A 17,859-nucleotide genomic window follows, 5' to 3' on the forward strand; every position below is an offset into this window, starting at 1 on the left:
ATATATATATATATATATATATATATATATATATATATATATATGTAACAAGCAGTTACATATAGCTGAACATTAACATTGGCCAATTTTCTGTGACTTGTTTCAAACAGCCACACTGAAGAGGGAAAAGACATTCCTTCAAGTTTTTGGACCAGTCCCTTGATTTCATTTGGACTGGGGAACTCCCAGTGAGCACACTCTCTCCACTGATGCAGATCAGCCCCTGCCCTGTGGCTTAGGTTCTTAGGGAGTAGCCTAGTGCACCAAGTGCTTAAGAGACTGGCCCAGGGTCACACAGCCAAAATGGCTCAGGGCACACATTTTCTTTCTTCTTTTTTCCCTTTTTTTCTATTTTCTTTTTAAATTAATTAATTAATTTAGTTTTCAACGTTCATTTCCACAAGAATTTGAGTTACAAATTTTCTCTCCGTCGCTCCCCAACCCCCCACCCCAAGATGACTAGCATGCCGAATACCCCTTCCCTCAATCTGCTCTTTCTCTCTTCAATCTTGCTCAATCTCCCCCATCCTTCTTTCCCCTTACTTTCTATACCCCAGTGCCTGTATATCTTATTTTCGGCTTGCATGTAAAAAACAATTTTTAACATTTGTTTTTAAAACTTTGAGTTCCAGATTCTTTCCCTTTTTTCCTTTTCACTCATCCCAATTAGGAAGACAAGCAATTCAATATAGGTTGTACATGGGTAGTTTCACAAAACATTTCCATAGTGGTTATATTATGAAAGACTAACTATATTTCCCTCCATCCTATCCTGCCCCCTGCTTATTCTGTTTCTTACTTTGATCCTGTCCCTTTTCGAAAGTGTTTGCTTCTAACTACCCTCTCCCCCAATCTGCCCTCCGTTCTATCCTCCCCCATCTTATCCCCTTCCCCTCTACTTTGTAAGTAAGATACCCAGTTGAAAGTTTATGTTATTCCTTCCTTGAGCCAAATCCAATGAGAGTAAGGTTGACTCATTCCCTTTCACCTTCCTGCTCTTCTCCTCCACTGTAGCAGCTCTCTCTTGCCTTTTGACACATGTTCTAAGGATAATTTTCCACACCAGTGAAAAATGGTTTGAGGGTAGAATCCTGCCTCTTGCAGCAAGGCCCCTCACCTGTCCCTGGCCCCTAGGGATGCTTGACTGATCAGTGATTTCTTTGCTGTTTTGTGCTCCAGCTTTTGATCACAGACCAGGGAAGTTACATTTGCTGGCCTGAACATCTCTCTCCATGTCTGATGCTCTACCAGGTGCTCTACTCTCTGATGTCTCTCTGATGATACTTCTTAGCAAGAGAAAAAAGATCTGAATATCTTTAAGTGTGTCAGTCAGCAGTTTGAATAGAAACATCAGATTGGGAATGCCCCTGTTGTTTAAGGGTGCATGACTACATTATCATGAAACCAAGACTGACCATGACCAACAAGTCCTAGAGTTTCAACAGCAACTTTCCCTGCAGATACAAAGAAGCAACTCTTATCTGCTTGGTTCAGAGAGAAGATGGACTTCTCAGGCTCTTGCTCTGACCACTCCTTTACTTGCTACATGTTGGTGAAACTTGGATTTCATTTTTCAAATATGAGAAAGAGTATTTATTGGTTTTAATTTTTCAAAAGCTCATTTTATTCAATTGAATTGCAGAGGGAAATGGCATGTTGTTTTAATTTTTAAAAATCCCTTATTATACCTCTTCATTGGAACTTGTTTAGCCAAACCCAAAGCCCCAAGGAGATGATGTTTGCCACAAACACCAGTTTGCCTTGAACACCAAGTGTCACAGAGAGGCGTCGGTAACTTCACCGGAATCAACCGAAGTAGAAAATGACCACAAGTGTTGAAGTTCTGGCAAAGCCTTCACTTTTACCCTTTCAGTTGGATGTGAAGTTGACAGTGTGTGAGATTACTAGAAGTTGGTGTGTCTGCTGTGGGGCTGACAGTGAAAAACTTCCAAGGTGAAATAATCATACAATCCAACGAAATATTTCAGAAGGCTTGATGGTCGGCGTTTTGCTAGACATCATCATTATAATAATGCCAGAGCCCTTTTAGCTCATAGATTTTGTAGTTTTTTCATGTCTCTGATGAGTCAAGAAAACATATCTTCCATATAATCCATCTGCTCCTACAATTCAGAACTCCATGTGAAGAACATATTAAAATTCTTTTCAGAAGATGCTCCCCCAACCACCACCTAAATGATTACCTCATGCATGCTGCCATTGGCTTGAAGGCCTTTCATGGTTACATTTCCTGCTTGGGCATAAGATTGGTCTATGCTTGTCCTTGGTTAACCCTTTTTCTAGTAGAGAGTCTCTATTTTTGTCCAGCTACTATGTTGCTTAGAGGAAGACTGAAAAGATGGAAAGGTGATTTTGCCAGTATTTGAATACATTGTTAAGAAATTTCAGGATTACCAACATCTCCCATCTCCTCTTTTTAAGCCCATCTGTCTGCAAGGTCACTTGATTTTTATCCTCAAGCAACTCAGCTTCCTAAGGCTTAGAATCTCTGGTCTACCTGGTCTTGGAGCCTCCACACCTCTGTTCGATTTCTCAGCTAGAAAACTATTTGTATAATATGAAGAGCAAAGAATCTTATGTATATGTAGCTGCCATGAACATGGAGGACAGATTGGATGGATGGATACACCAGTAACTTTTATGGTCCCAATTACACTGCTTCTAGAAATACAGACTTTCCTCTTGAATGAAAACTCCTAATAGAGGGAAGGACCAAGAGTCCCTCTGGCAATCCACTTTGGTAAGCACTCTTCCCCCACAATAGCTTTCCCATAGAGATAGGAATAGGGATAGGGACTGCAGTGGTTATTTCATAGGCATAAGGAACTTGCAGTCAGTTATCTTGCATTTATGTACCTGCTGTGTGATAGAAAATACTCTTTACAAAGTCTTACTGATGCTAGGTCAGAGTATAGTATTTTGTAATTAAATTGAGGTTTTTTTTAATCCATTCTATTGGGGCAGCTAGATGGTGCAGGGAATAGAGCAGCATCTCTGGAATAAGAAGGACCTGAGTTCAAATTCAGCCTCAGACACTTAACACTTACTAGCTGTGTGACCTTGGGCAAGTTACTTAACCCCAATTGCCCTTGCCCTGCCTCCTCCAAAAAGAAAAAAGAAAAAAACCAAAACCAAAAACAAAACACACAAAACAAAAATAATAACCAGTCTACGGAAAAGATTTAAGAGACAAACCCTTAGTTAACTCTCTGCCAGACCCAAGCTAAATTCCAATCTCTACCAGTTTAGTTGCAAAGCAATTCTTTCTAGGTGCTTTATCTTACTGTGTGTCTCTCTTCCCCTCTGCAAGGCAGGAAAGTGGTATGTGCATGCCCGGAAACGCTTCAATCCCAATGACACTGTCAACAAACATTCTGACCAGCTTTTAGTGTAAATTAGCATTTTTACATTGGATTGTGAACAGCCACCCTTACTCATGAGGACTTACTTTGGGTTATGCAATAGCAATAGTGTATGCATTTCATTCATAGTCCTGTATGAACTATTAAAGAGATAAGATCAGTAGTTAAGCCCATGAGAGGGGGTTAAATTAATTTCCTTCCAATGATATGGGCCCACAAGAATGGCATTTTATCTACTGGAATGGCAGGAGCTACTTCCCTGTAGCATTAATTCTGAACAATGGTATGACCAATGCAACCATTAGTAATCCCTCAGCTCCTCTATTCCAATGGCAGTGGTGGTTCTAGAATCATCCAAAATGGACAATGTCATGTCCCTCCTTGAATACTATGCCTATCCTTCAATTGCTCTAACCCTGATTGTTGCCATTTTTTGAGATCTTTGCCAATTTTCAGGGTGTTACGTCAAACTGCAGGGTTGTTTTGATTCACTAGTAGTAATTTGAAGCATTCTTTCATGTGGTTCTGTATATGTTGATGTTCTTTTGAGAAATATTTTCCATATCCTTTCAGTATATATTAATTAGGGGAATGATATTGGTCTTCTATCTATCTATCTATCTATCTATCTATCTATCTATCTATCCATCCATCCATCATCTATCTATCTATGTATCTATGTAATCTATCTAAATTTTTTTATATATCTTGGATACTCAGTCCTTATCAGAGAACTCTGACACAAAATTTTTGTGCCATTCCACTACTTCACTTCTTAGCCTTTGGACTCACCCCAGTGTGAATCTGCTATTCTGCCTGGTTTGAACTCCAGGGTATATGATGCCCCACTCATTAGGAAAAAAAAGACAAACATGTTGTTTTTATGTTTGAAAAATACATAATGTTGTTTATGTTATTGTTAAGCTTGTAATTTTTCTTGTATCATAATTTTTGGGAAATCTTTGTATATGAAATGCTTGTAATTTGAAAAATGATAATCAGAGATGCTGAAATTATATAATTAGAAGATCAATTTCTATCTTAATCTAGATGCTGTTAGATTTTGAATTGAGTTGTAAAGAGTGTGGTCACAAAATGTAAAACTTAAGTATTTAATTGGGTATAGCTTGCCTTAAAATGGCTAATTTATTTTTTCGGGGGGTGGATTACTACAGACCCCACAATATGTGAAAATTTTTGAGGATTTTCTACTTCAGCAGTATATATAATATCATATATGTATAATTATATATAATATAATAAGATATTATTCACCCCACTGATGAAATAATGTAAAGATCTAAAGTAATGAAGTTTGAGAAACTAGGATCACTCTGAGACAAAGCCAAGGGACTTACAAGTTTTATTGTAGTAAAGAATGAATTTTATCTGATAGACTATTAGTCATTTGAGACAATTTAGCATCAATTATTTTCTTTAAGAAATAGGCTATATGGGGCGGCTAGGTGGAGCAGTGAATAGAGTACCAGCCCTGGAGTCAGGAGGACCTGAGTTTAAATCTGGCCTCAGACACTTAACACAAAACTAGCCATGTGATCTTGGGCAAGTCACTTAACCCCAATTGCCCTCCAACAATAAAACAACAACAACAAAAACAACAAAAAAAGAAACAGGGTATATGTGTGTGTATATTATATGTTATGTATATAATGTATGTGTGTATATGTGTATATAAATATATGTATAGCATGCACATGCACGTGTGTGCCTTCCAAATGTTTCTAGCCTTGAGTATGTTTTAGTAATAAGTTCTGAAAATTGGATTATGAATTTTACATGTAAAATTGTGTTAAAATTTGTTATCATCTTGTTTTTTGCTTTTTGGAGGGGGGAAGGCAGGGCAATTGGGGTTAAGTGACTTGCCCAAGGTCACCTGGCTAGTTTTTGTGTTGAGTGTCTGAGACTGGATTTGAATTCAGGTCCTCCTGACTTCAGGGCTGGTACTCTATTCACTGCGCAACCTAGTCACCCCTAAAATTTGTTATTGTCAAGAATTTTTTAAATCATGTTTTTTTTTCCTATTTTGAAGTCTCTTTCTGATAATATTAAGAAACAGAAGGGCTCATTTTACAAGTCAGGTCCTCATGGACCCATAGGTTCTTCCTTTAGCCTATTGATGGCATTGTCCATATTCTGTACAGGGTTCAGGTAAAGACAGAAGGAGCAAGTGGTTTGTAAAAGTGAAATTCTCTGAACTTTCAGGTGAATTATGGGCTTCTAATTTGTGGTATGGACAGTTATGTGGTGCTGCAGAGGATAGAATGCCAGGCCTGAAGTCAGGAAGGTTCCTTTTCCTGGGTTCAAATCTGGTCTCAGACACTTACTAGCTGTGTGACCCTGGGCAAGTCACTTAACCCTGTTCGCTTCAGTTTCCTCATCTGTAAAATAAGCTGGACAAGGAAATAGCAACCATTCCAGTATCTTTGCCAAGAAAACACCAAATGGGGTCATGGAGAGTCAGTCACAACTGAACAAAAAATTTATGTTCTTCCTAATATATATGTTCATATATGTTGTTCATATGATTAGCTCCATAAGGATTGAACTGATTTTCAGCACATTGGAAAGCCATATTTAGGAGGTTGTATTAAATTGTATTGAGTCTTGTTGCTGGCACATTTTAGCAACATTAAAAAGGGGATCTCTGTAATTGACTTGGAACCAAAGAAGCAAAACTACTAGGACAGGAGTGGGAAACCTGTGACCTCCAGGTCACATGTGACCCTCTAGGTCCTCAAGTGTGGCCCTTTGACTAAATCCAAACTTCACAGAACAAATCCTTTGGATTCAATCAAAGGGCTGTGCTTGAGGACCTAGAGGCCCACATGTGGCCTTGAGACCGCCCTTGTGGTAGGAGAAGCATCCTATAGAGCTGTTTTGAGAATAAGACCTGTTCCAGAATTTCTAAAGGGAAGAAGTTTCCAGGGACCAGATGATTACATGGAACAGATGGGACTCAAGATGAAATATGCTAATTTAATAGACGTTGGGAATGGGTTACCAGGAACAAGTAGATTTGGTGTTATTTAGTGTGGATAATGATTATCGTATTCCTTTGGCTTTTATGTTTCATGGTGTTTATGTTTGTCTGCAAGAGAGGTATGCCTATATTCCTTTTATTTATTGTTCAGGGATCAGGAACATTGTTCCTACAACTTTCTGCCAACTGAAAGCCTGTTCTCTGCTTTTCATTAATCTCACCTTAGCAAAACTTGATTTATGAAATGTTGCCTGTTTAACATTCCTCAGGGAAAAGCCAAAGGGAAATTTAAGCTTCCCAAAGTGATTTAGCTAACTGTGTAAGAGAGGAATTCCCTGACAGTTTTCTTGGTCATCTTCATATCTAATTCTCCCCTCTCATTCAGTACATTGTGAACCCTTTAAATGTAGTTTAATCTGTAACATGTAATATTAGGTGTACCTAATGAGTCTCTTTAGCAAGGCTTATCTTGTTGCAAGGTAACCCAAATCACATGCCACCTGATTTGGAGCCCACCATTAAGCCACCATTAAGCCCCTTTATATTTGTCTTTGTCTTTGTCCTAAACCCTGTAACTGCTTGTAACAGCTTAAAGGCCTATCACCCAAAGCATAGTCCCCCGATCCCTTATCTTTCCTTGAGTTAGTACATCCCTAAAATCAGTAAGCCTTGAAAGAGCATTTCATATAAGGGTTATGGTGCAAGCCTGTAAAGAGATCATGGGGCAAGAGACCACCCTGTTCTGGGATGCTGACCTAGCAAGGTTCTCCACCCAGAACGCTGACCAAGCAAGGTCCCCCACACCCTTCACCCTGTTCTGGGTGGGACCTCATCACATGGAGGGTCCCTGCCTTGTACCCTTTCGTGGTGTTTCCCAAATTAGCCCTGAGCTATAGATCCAACCAATGGCTGTTCTTGGCATCTGTATGTCACTGATTACGATAGCTCCCCACCCCAACTGTGGTTTTTGTCTTTATAAACTCGGACTGTACCCCCAATTCTGGACTGCCTGATTTGAGTGTATACTCCAGGCAATCGAGCACTTGATCAATAAATCCCCACCCAAATTTACCCTGCACCCAGGCCTTAGCTTGATCTTATTCTCTTCACAGAAATCTATTTAAGGGATGAATGAGATTATGACTATTGAATTCTTTGGGATTTTGATTTTTTTGTGTGATACTCATGGTCATGGTAAATTTGTTTCCTAAAGTAAGTTTATTGACTTGAAGTATGGGTCCTGTTATTGTTTTTGTTCAGTCCTTTTTCAATTGTGTTTGGGATTTTCCTGGCAGAGATCATTTTACAGATAAGGAAACTGAGGCAACAAGAGTGAAGTGACTTGCCCAGGGTCACTCAGCTAGTAAGCACCTGAAGCTGTATTTGAACTCAGGTCTTCCTGACTTCAGGCCTAGTACTTTATCCACTGTGCCACCCAGCTGCCTTCTATAGACCCTGAGACTTACTCAGATTGATCCCTCTGACTATGAGGCATTAGGAAAAGTTTGTCACTAATCTGGACGCTGTAATTATGTTTTCCCAAGTATAAGAATGTTGGCTTTAACAAACCTAAGTTGGGGAAATATTATGGAAAATGCTTTACCATAGTGTTTGGAAAACTTATTTTACTGTTATTTTTTATTTTACTGTTTGAATTTTACTTGGATTTTGAATTTTACTGTTTGAATATAACTTTATGTGACTAGAGATTGTTTGAACACAGAAAGTCATCATAATCTATGCAGGGGAACCATTGTTATAAAATTAGGCCATGGGAAAATACTGATAGTAATACTTTAAGCTTAATACAGCTGTGTGTACAAATCACCATCAGTTAATTGGCACTGTCCTCAAGTGAATGTGGGTGTGGGTTCTGGGGTTGGAGAACTTGAGTCTCAAGTGTGGCCAACTACCAGTTTATCTTTAATCCTGGTAACTGTGTATCTAAAAAAATCCCCTATGTGTCTAGAACCTTGATATGCAAATCAACCAGCTATAGGTGGTCAGGATTAGGATTTAAGTGTCCCACTGTTAGAAAGGTACTTTGGAGCACATATCTCCTCCCAGGGAGCCAAGCCTTCCCATTTCAAAGGACCCATACCCATGTTCTCTCCATTCTAATATGTATATTGATTTGTATACCAGCTTCCCTACCCCCCTCCTATCTTTCTTCTATTAGCTGTCAATAAAATGAATATTGAACTGGCCCCCCATTGTTATGACATATTATTCAGGGCAATGTAAACTTACTAAGGGGCTTGTTTTCCCCAACATCTCTGGCTCGTCCATGGGTCTTTCCTTAAACATAAATCGGGTACCCAGACAAGGACTTTCCCTTTTGACAATCACGACTCTAGTTCAGGGATACCCTGGGATGTCTTTCTGCCCCAATGAAATATATGGTGGGGGCACAACCAATTTATCATTATATATGCTAACTAGTGTGTGAGAGAAACATGAATTAGACTTACACTTCTTAATGCTGACAATCACACTTTATTCATTAAGAGCATGCAAACATTCATTTATATCAACTCTTTTTTTTAATTTTTAGTTTCAAATTTTCTCCCACCCACCCACTGAGAAGGCAAGAAATACAATACCCATATACATATAAAGTCATGCAAAACATATTTCCACATTAACCCTGTTACAAAAAATAAAAAGCAAGAAAAATAAAGTGAAAAAATATGCATCAATCTGCACTCAGAGTTGATCAATTCTCTCTCTGGAGGTGGATAGCTTTTTTCATGAGTCCTTTGGAATTGTCATGGGTCATTGTATTGATCAGAGTAGCTAAGTTTTTCACAGTTGATTATCGTTACAATATTGCTGTTACTGTGTACAATATTCTCCTTAATTTCATCCATTCCTACAATTCTTCCCATATTTTTCTGAAGTCCACCAGAACATCATTTCTTACAGCATAACAGCATTAAATTACATTCATATACCACAGCTTATTCAGCCATTCCCCAACTGATGGACATGCCCTCAGTTTCCAATCCTTTGCCACCAAAAAAAGAGCTGGTAAAAACATTTTTCTACATATAGGTCCTTTTCTTTTTCTGTGATCTAGTAACAGTTTTGCTGGGTCAAGGGATATGTCCAGTTATATAACTGTTTGGGCATAGCTCTCCAGAGTAGTCAGACTAGTTCACAACTCTATCAACTACATTAGCATTTCCATTTTCCCACATCATCTCCTACAAGGGTCATTTTCCTTTTGTTGTGTTATCCAATCTGATAGGTTTGAGGTAGTATCTCAGAGTTGTTTTAATTAGCATTTTTAAAAATTATCGGTGATTTAGAGCATTCTTTCATAAGACTATTGACAGTTTTGATTTTTTTCTTCTAAAAATTGCCTGTTCATATCCTTTAACCATTTATCAATTAGGGAATGGGTTTTATTTTTACACATTTGGATCAGGTTCCTATATATTTGATAAATAAGAGTTTTATCAGAGGAACTTTCTGTAAAAAATTTGTTTTCGAAGTTTCTGGTTTTCCTTCTAATTTTGGCCACATTGGTTTTAAATGTGCAAAACCTTTAAAATTTGATGTAATTGAAATTATCCACTTTCCCTACTGTGACCCTCTCTAACTCTTGTTTGGTTATGAAATTTTCCCTTATCATAGAACTGCAGGTAATGTTTTCCATGCTCCCCTAATTTGTTTATGACGTCACCCTTCACGTTTAAATCGTGTAACCATTCTGAACTTATCTTGGTATGCAGTGTGAGATGTTAGTCTATGGCTAGTTTCTACTAGACTACTTTCCAGTTTTCCCAGCAGATTTGTCAAATAGTGAGTTATTACCCCAATCGCTTGGGTCTTTGGGTTTATCAAACACTAGGTCACTGTGGTTTATATTAAATATCACAAAATAAAACCCCATTACAAAATTAACCCCATTAGGAACAAATCACCAACCTTACTTTCTATTGCTTACCAGTAAGTGGTACACAAAAACACAGTTCCTTCTTTTCCCATCCAGGGGATGTCTCTCCTGAAGGTCACTTACTGGTAAGTTGGCAAATCACCATCAGTTAACTGGCACTGTCCTCAAGTGAATGTGGGTGTGAGTTCTGGGGAGGGGAAATTGAGTCTCAAGTGTGGGGAATACAAGTGCCAGTCTCAATCTCCATTCAAGAACAGGCTGAGGGCTAGGGCCTCCAGTGGGTTTCTTTTAGTTCTAGCTAAAGACATTAGCTAGTTATAATCGAGTTCTGATTAGAAGCTGGTAACCTAATTTGTTACTAATTAACTTGGCTGATACTTGAAGACACAAACTATAGGTCAGGTTCTTTACCAAATGTTCCTGTTGGCAATTTGTCCTGTATGGGGGGTCACATATATTTATCGGTTATTTATGAACACAAACATGTTGTTTACCAACCCATACAACAATATTTATAATATTAATATTTAAAGAGGAGTTACGAAAAACAAACATAAAAGCACTTCATAACAAAATAGTGACCTAATAAAAAGCGGAATCAGTTAAATATCAAGGCAACAAATGTATTCTCACTATAACCACCGTGTGGCTGCTGGTTATCCCTGCAGTCATCTAGGATAGTCTGTGAAAAGTATTATAATTATCACTAATACAATCAAATTGCGATTCCAAACACTCACTGTTTACATTGTGAGAACATATGGCACATATAAGCATCAATATTACACATAGCATTAATACATCTTAAAATCTGTTCTTAATATATGGTGACATTTAGTTTTTCCATTTGTCCCATGTTCTCTCACAGCAAGTCCACTGCAAACCAAGCCAGGAACTTATTGCTGTAAGAGAACATGTTACAAGGCCTCTTGATAATGTCCCACTCAAACCGACGCTCTGCAAGTTTCAGTCTGGTGATCACTGCCATGTCCATCTTCTTCTTTAGGCCAGGCATGGCTAGAAGTCTGATTGCCTGTACCAACTCTCAGTGATGTTAAACATTTTGGTGAGATTTTCTTGTATCTCAGGCAAATCTAAAGTTTAGAACCCCACTATTTCCAATGGGGTAGAAAGAAGGTAGCAGTCCCCGCTGCCATATTGGCAAAATTTTGTATCCTTGTGTATCCTGCTTTTCACAACTGTGATTTACAGGAATATTTACAGGATATCAAACAAGCAACCAGAATGAAGCCATTCTTGGTTGCAAGGGGCTGCAAGAAGGTACTTTGAGGTGATAGGATAGGATGTGCAATGAAGTAAGCAATGATGAGCAGCAATAGGGTCACGAAGGCACCAATGATGAAATCACAGCACTTGAACATCTGTTGGAAAAAAAAAGAATTTTTTATGCATATCTTTGTATGTAACTTGTCTTCAGGGGGCCTGAAACCATTTATACCAGGTCCATTGGTAGCCCAGACCATATTCCACTTCCCCACCCTAAAGGTGCCCACTATAATTAGCTGCTGGATAGGGGGTTTTAGTTCACCACATTCTATCTCTCTCTGTAAGGATTCCTTGCTTCTTTTCCAAATCAGTGGCAAGTGTAACAATGATTTTAAACTCATCCACCAACCCAGGATGAATTCTCCTTTATCTATTATTCAACTAGCTGGCTGCTTTTCCAACGACTGCTTTCTTTGCATCCTCTAAGATATTTTTTATTAGAGTAATAAGCATCTTTCTATTATTCTTCCAGCCTATGGATTTTAAGTTAGGTGGAAATTACATACAAAAGCCTGGGCCTTTACCTAGTCCTTGACCTTATGATCTGCCATTTTTATCAATCATTACTGTGTGGATATAAAAAACAACTAAGCCTTTCTGTGACCTTCAATACCTTGGGCTTATCATGTCCCCTAACTAATATGGCAAATATATAATGCTGGCCCAGGCAGGTAACTGAGTCCATGTTATCTTGATCTCTGCATAGAAAAGGAATGCTGGATTCTACATTGAAGTTCATACATTGAAGGTCATATAAAATAAGGATTGGGCCAGATCGGGTGTACAGAGTCATAGTATGAAAACCATTGGTTTATATTATCTTTTAGGCAAAACAAACATTAACCCAACTAGGAACAAAACACCAACCTGATTTCTTAGGGCTTACCAATAAGCATGACTCGGACCGCTTCTCGACGACAAGGTTCCTTCTCTCTCTCCAACTAGAAGTCATCTGTCTCCCAATGAGGTGGTTGGCTGGCAAGTCTGCAAATCCTTGTCAGTCAATTAGCAATGTCTTTAAGCAAACATGATGTGAGCGTTGAGTCACAAGTGCGGGGAAAACAGGAGCGAGGGTAGTCTTGACCCAAAAGCAGGTTGAAGACTAGAGCCACCAGGTTTGGGCATTAGCTGGTTATACCCAAGTTCTAATTGGTGGCTGGTGAACAAATTTGTTTGCCAAACAATTTCATTGATCACTGATAATATAAGTTAATGATAATGTTGTTTACACATTTACCCACTGGTGGGTTGTCATATATGGACATCCCATATGGGTTTATCAGTTGTCTATCAATACACACATTATGTACCAACCTACAATACATATAAGTTTAACATTGAAAAATAAGTTATGAAAAACAAAGATGAAAACACTTTAACACAAAACAATAGTTTATAAAAAAGAGTCAGTTATGTCACAGGAAACAATTTTGCTCTCATTTACACCTGGGCAGGACGCCCAGCGGCCCAGTTTTGGTTCTCTTTCAGTCCCCAGATGCCATCATGCTGCTGGCTAAGACCCCATCCCCAATGTCCACAGATCTCTTTTTCTTGGATTTCCAGATCGGAACTTGGTCTGGTGCATTTTCTAGATCTTTGTAGGGGAGGTCTGGTGGGGCAGTTATGCTGTCCTCCTTCTTGTGACTTTGCTTTTCTGAAGAGCTTTTAATTATTAAATACATTTCTTCAAAGTAGCAAGATTTTGAACACAACACTACAGACACTTTAAGGAAAAAAAAATGTAAAATAGCACAATGAGCAGATAGTACAATCACATGGAACTAAAAGTTCAGTCTTCTTTTGGATTGACTGATCTGTAAGGCAGGGATTTCTTCTCACTCTCAATGTCTGGTATTTCGAGTACTCCAACAAGTGGACTTGAGGGAAAAGAGCTCAGGTATTGTGGACAGAGCAGGATGACCTGGTGGTTTTGGTAGGACTGCGCTGCTACCCAGAGGATCATTTCCATGGCAACTTTTCTACTTCTCCTGTCCAGGTAGATATCAACTGTATCCAGGCATCTGAAGGGAGATTCAGTGACAGACCATAAAGTGAGAATGAACAAGAAGTTTGAGAAAGAGTGTCGATTTGCTGATAAAGCTCCCATGTCACTGCCATCACCATCTCCAGGTTCGACTGTTATAGAAAGGGTCTCATTCTGGTGATTAAAGCGCATCTCCCCACAGAAGGACCACCGAGACAGTAAGCTATTAAAGAACAACTTGCACTGGAAAGAAAGATTTCTTCTGCTTTTCTTGTAAGTATCATACCTCTGTGCCAATACTTCGTCCAGGGTTTCATTCAGGGTTTTCAAATTATTCACTCTGCCATTAAGATCCAGGTATCTTTCTTTTGCTTCTTGGTACTGCCTGGTTATGTCTTCTCGCCTTCTATGAGTGTAGTTTTCTGATTGTATCCTCTGGGTTAACAGACCAATTTCGATGTCAAGGACATTAGAAGATCTTGTAACCTCTATACGCTGAGGACAGATACAGTTGGCCTGAGCCATCTCCCTCTCTAGTTCTCTCTCTTTTATCGCCAGCTCTTCTTTCACCACCCGGAGAGAATCTAAATGCTGTTTGAGCCTATTTTGATAATGCAGCACAGATTGGTGCTGTGCTGTCACTTCTAAACCTGTTTGGTTTCGTTCTTCCATGAGGGATTCTACTAATTCTGAAACTCGACTACATTTCAACTTAAACTCTGCATGTCTCTGTTCAGCATCTATTTTGGGTTGCCTTAAGTTATCCATCTTTTCCTTTCTATTTCTCATCTTTTCCTCAACTTCTTTTATTTCTTCTTTAATTCCTTCAGCTTCATCTTCCAGAACCGAGAGATCTATTGACTGGTGTTCTTCTTCATCCTCAAGATCTTTAATTTCTGAAGAGATACCTATCACTTTGACCTTTATTTCTCTTAAGTGTCGATAATGACTGTCAATGGTTTCTCGATTCTTCCTGATATCACTTTGAAGTGAGCATATATGTTCTTGAAATTCTGACAACTTTGCCATTTTACTTTCCATTTCTTTCTCCAAATGACTTATTTCTCCTTCCATATCACCTAAGTAAATAGGCCTCAAATCTTCACAGGAGTAATAACGCCCCTCAAAAACTTGGTCACCACAAGCTGTCAAAATTTTGCTGCAGTTCTTGGGGCGTCCCTGTGTATGCATAGTAGCCAAAGAGCCACTTTCAATAAGCAGCACGGACTCTATGTTCCTCAAGTCAATCAAAGTATTGGCCACCACTGCTTCGTCTATTTCTAAAGCTGACAGAACTGTTGGATAGTCTGGGTGAGAAGCTGCTCTGTCTCTTACATCATACAACTCACACTGAAACGGTGCCACAATTATCTGTGGTCGATCAGCACAGTTAGCTGGAAAAAACCTTTTCAGCAGCTCAGAAAGGACCTGCTCATCTTTGTTGTTGTCACAAAAGAAATCAAGAAGGAGACCTTTTAGGCAGGACTCAATAGCCAAGGCATATTTAGAGTGCCGGAGACGAATGCAAGCCCCTAGTGGACCTAGGGGTTTGTGGGTAAAGTACCCCTGTTTGTAAGCATCTTCTATTGCTGAAATAAGGGGTGGAATCTGGGGCCCAAACCGTTTTAGGGGGTCAGATTTATATTCTTTCAAATGGTTTAGATGTTCTCGATCCTCATTCAGCATTTCCTGCACAAATGCCTCTTCTTCTCTAATTTTAGAATGTTCTTCATCATCTTTTTCTATAGACTGATGAAGATATTTTATTTCTTGAACAAGAGAATCTTCTTGGTCCTTAAAGTTATTTATCTTTTCCCTTAATGTGGCAATTTTTTTCTGTTTTTCTAATTCTGCCTGTTCCAGACTCTTTCTTAGGTCTGCAATTTTTTCCTGAAGCTGTTCTGAAGTTTTGTCTAATTTTATCAATTCATTCTGGGAATAATTGTAGAAAGCTGTTGCTTGACGGTAGGCCCTGTCTGTTCTCTTAGCAATTTCTTTTGCCTCAAGGCACTTGGGCTCTAATTCAGCAGCTTCTTCATTTAACCTTACCACGTTCTCGTGGATGGCTATGTACCTCTGTAATGTTTCATTATATGCGACTCTCGAAACCTCCAGGTCATGATTTAACATGGCAGTATGTTGGTCTTCAACATTTATATCATTTATCATATTACTAATTATTCTCTCGGTTTCAGTCACCACTGCCCAAGTCTTCTCATGCTTTAAGGTCTCTAATTTCTGATCCAAAGCAACCATAATCTGAAAATGCTCCTCTATCTCTACACCCTGCCGTCTGAGCTCCTCCAGCTGCTCCTCTCCTCGTTCTATCTCTTGCTGGCTTCTGGCCTTTCTTGCCAAAATTTTTGAATAGCCTTCTCTCATCTGTTCAAGCTCAGTCGCTTCCATAAAAAATTTGTATCTGTCACTTTCATTGTTGATCCTCAATAACTGTCTGCTCATCTTTTGTGGTAAAACAGACATTGGATTATCCACCTGAATCCTAAAATGATCGAGAATGGCAGTCAGCTCTTCTTTCTTACAAGTAACCAGGTTTCCTGCTTGGTCTTTTAGTTCATAACCTGAACTTCCATCTACACTGATGTAATGGTTCACAGTGATTGAGTCCCCGTAAAGCTCAGGCTTAAAAGCATCTTCCCCTCTGTTCCTTAATGTGATTGAGATAGTGGCTGAATCCTCCCCATCTTTTACAAATTCTTTGAAACACAATCCTAACGATTGCCCACCAAGACCAACTATGAGAGCTGCTAACAATGCACTCTTTCCATTCTGTCCCACCACAAAATTGACATGAGCTCCAAATCTCACAGGTCCAAGCCTGTAATAGCCCATAAAGTTCTCCAGCTGGATACTTTCAATGATCCCAACTTCCTCTGAGACTAACTGAAAAGGAGAACTTCGATGAGACATAGACCGAGAGAAGACCCTCTCCTGGTCCTCATCTGAATCCCCCTCTGGCCCTGGCCTCGCTCTTTTCTGATCTGCAGTCAGGGGGAAATCGTCCTCTTTCCTCTTAGCCATTCTGGCAGTGACAGGGGGACCCCGGGACGCTTCTAATCGTTCCTTCTCCTCCCCAAGGCTGCGGGCTCACGGTGATGCTGACTCTCGCTATCCAGCCCCGGACTCCTCTCAGACCCTCACAGCCATGGCCAACCCCCGCTTCCTTGTCTAGTCCGGCACACACGGCCAAGTTCCGACCTACCTCAGAGCCCGACGGCCGGCTCAGGGAGGCGCAGCTGCGACGGGGCGGCCACCGACCAGGTCCGGGAACGCCAAAGTCCGACAGGGGCGGCGGGCAGCGGCGAGGCCCGGAAACGCCAAGACCCGCAGAGGCGGCGGCGACTGGGGGGAGGGAAGGGAGCGCAAACGCCAAGACCCGCAGAGGCGGCGGTGGCGGGCAACCGGGGAGTGGAGGGGACCGCGAACGGCAAGGTCCGACAGAGCGGGCGGGCAACAGGGGTGGGGAGGGGGCGCACGTCAAGGTCCAGTAGAAGCGGCGGGCACCGAAAACGGAGACCCGCAAACGCCAGGACCCACAGAGAAAGAGGGCAATCGGGGCCGCGAACGCCAAGACCCGACAGAGGCGGCGGTGGTAATGGTCAGTGTCCCGGGGACTAAGTCCCCGCCACTTGCCTCCAAGCAGACACCCTCCCTTTCACGACCACGCGAACCCGCGGTCCTGTTTTCTACACCCGCTCCAGAGACTAGGTATCCTTCTCCACTCAGCTCGAGACGACCAGCAGGAATAAGGCCCAGACACCAATGTTTGACAGCTATGCCACCAAAGTCCTCCGCCTGCGCCTGCGCAGGGGACAAGAGGACCGGGTTGGAGCGCTGGAGTGTGCCAGAGCGGAAATCTCTCTGCAAGACCCCCGCCCTCATTTGCCGCAGTAGCATTCCTTCTGCGCCTGCGTTAAACCCGAGGGAGGAGGGGAGGTTGGGTGCTTTTGTGTGCGCCTACGCAACAGCCTGTCCACAGAGACCCCTTCCCTCTATAAACCTCATAAGCGCTTATTCTGCGCCTGCGCAGAGCCCAGGAACAGGGAGGGATGGAGAGTTTGGGAGTGCTCCTGCAACAGCTTCTGCCCAGCAACAACACCCTAAGTCAGCCGCAGTAGCGTTCCTTCTGCGCCTGTGCAAGCCCCAAGCGCGGGGGAGAGACTGGGTGTTTTAATGTGCACGCGCTACCACCTCTTCACAGAGACCCCCGCCCTCAAACTGCCGCAGTGCTACTTCTTCTGCGCTTGCGTGGAGACTGGGTGACAGAGAACATTACATAATGTTT

General features: G+C 40.8%; 1 pseudogene; it reads right to left on the bottom strand.

Moving 5' to 3' along the window:
- Positions 1-8,857: 8,857 nt before the first annotated feature.
- On the bottom strand, positions 8,858-17,559 carry LOC138175684 (structural maintenance of chromosomes protein 6 pseudogene; annotated as a pseudogene).
- Positions 17,560-17,859: the final 300 nt, after the last annotated feature.

This window comes from Petaurus breviceps, unplaced genomic scaffold (assembly GCF_028583685.1).
Source record: "Petaurus breviceps papuanus isolate PSGF00001 unplaced genomic scaffold, PetGlider_PUasm1.0 78220, whole genome shotgun sequence".
Taxonomy (NCBI): domain Eukaryota; kingdom Metazoa; phylum Chordata; class Mammalia; order Diprotodontia; family Petauridae; genus Petaurus; species Petaurus breviceps.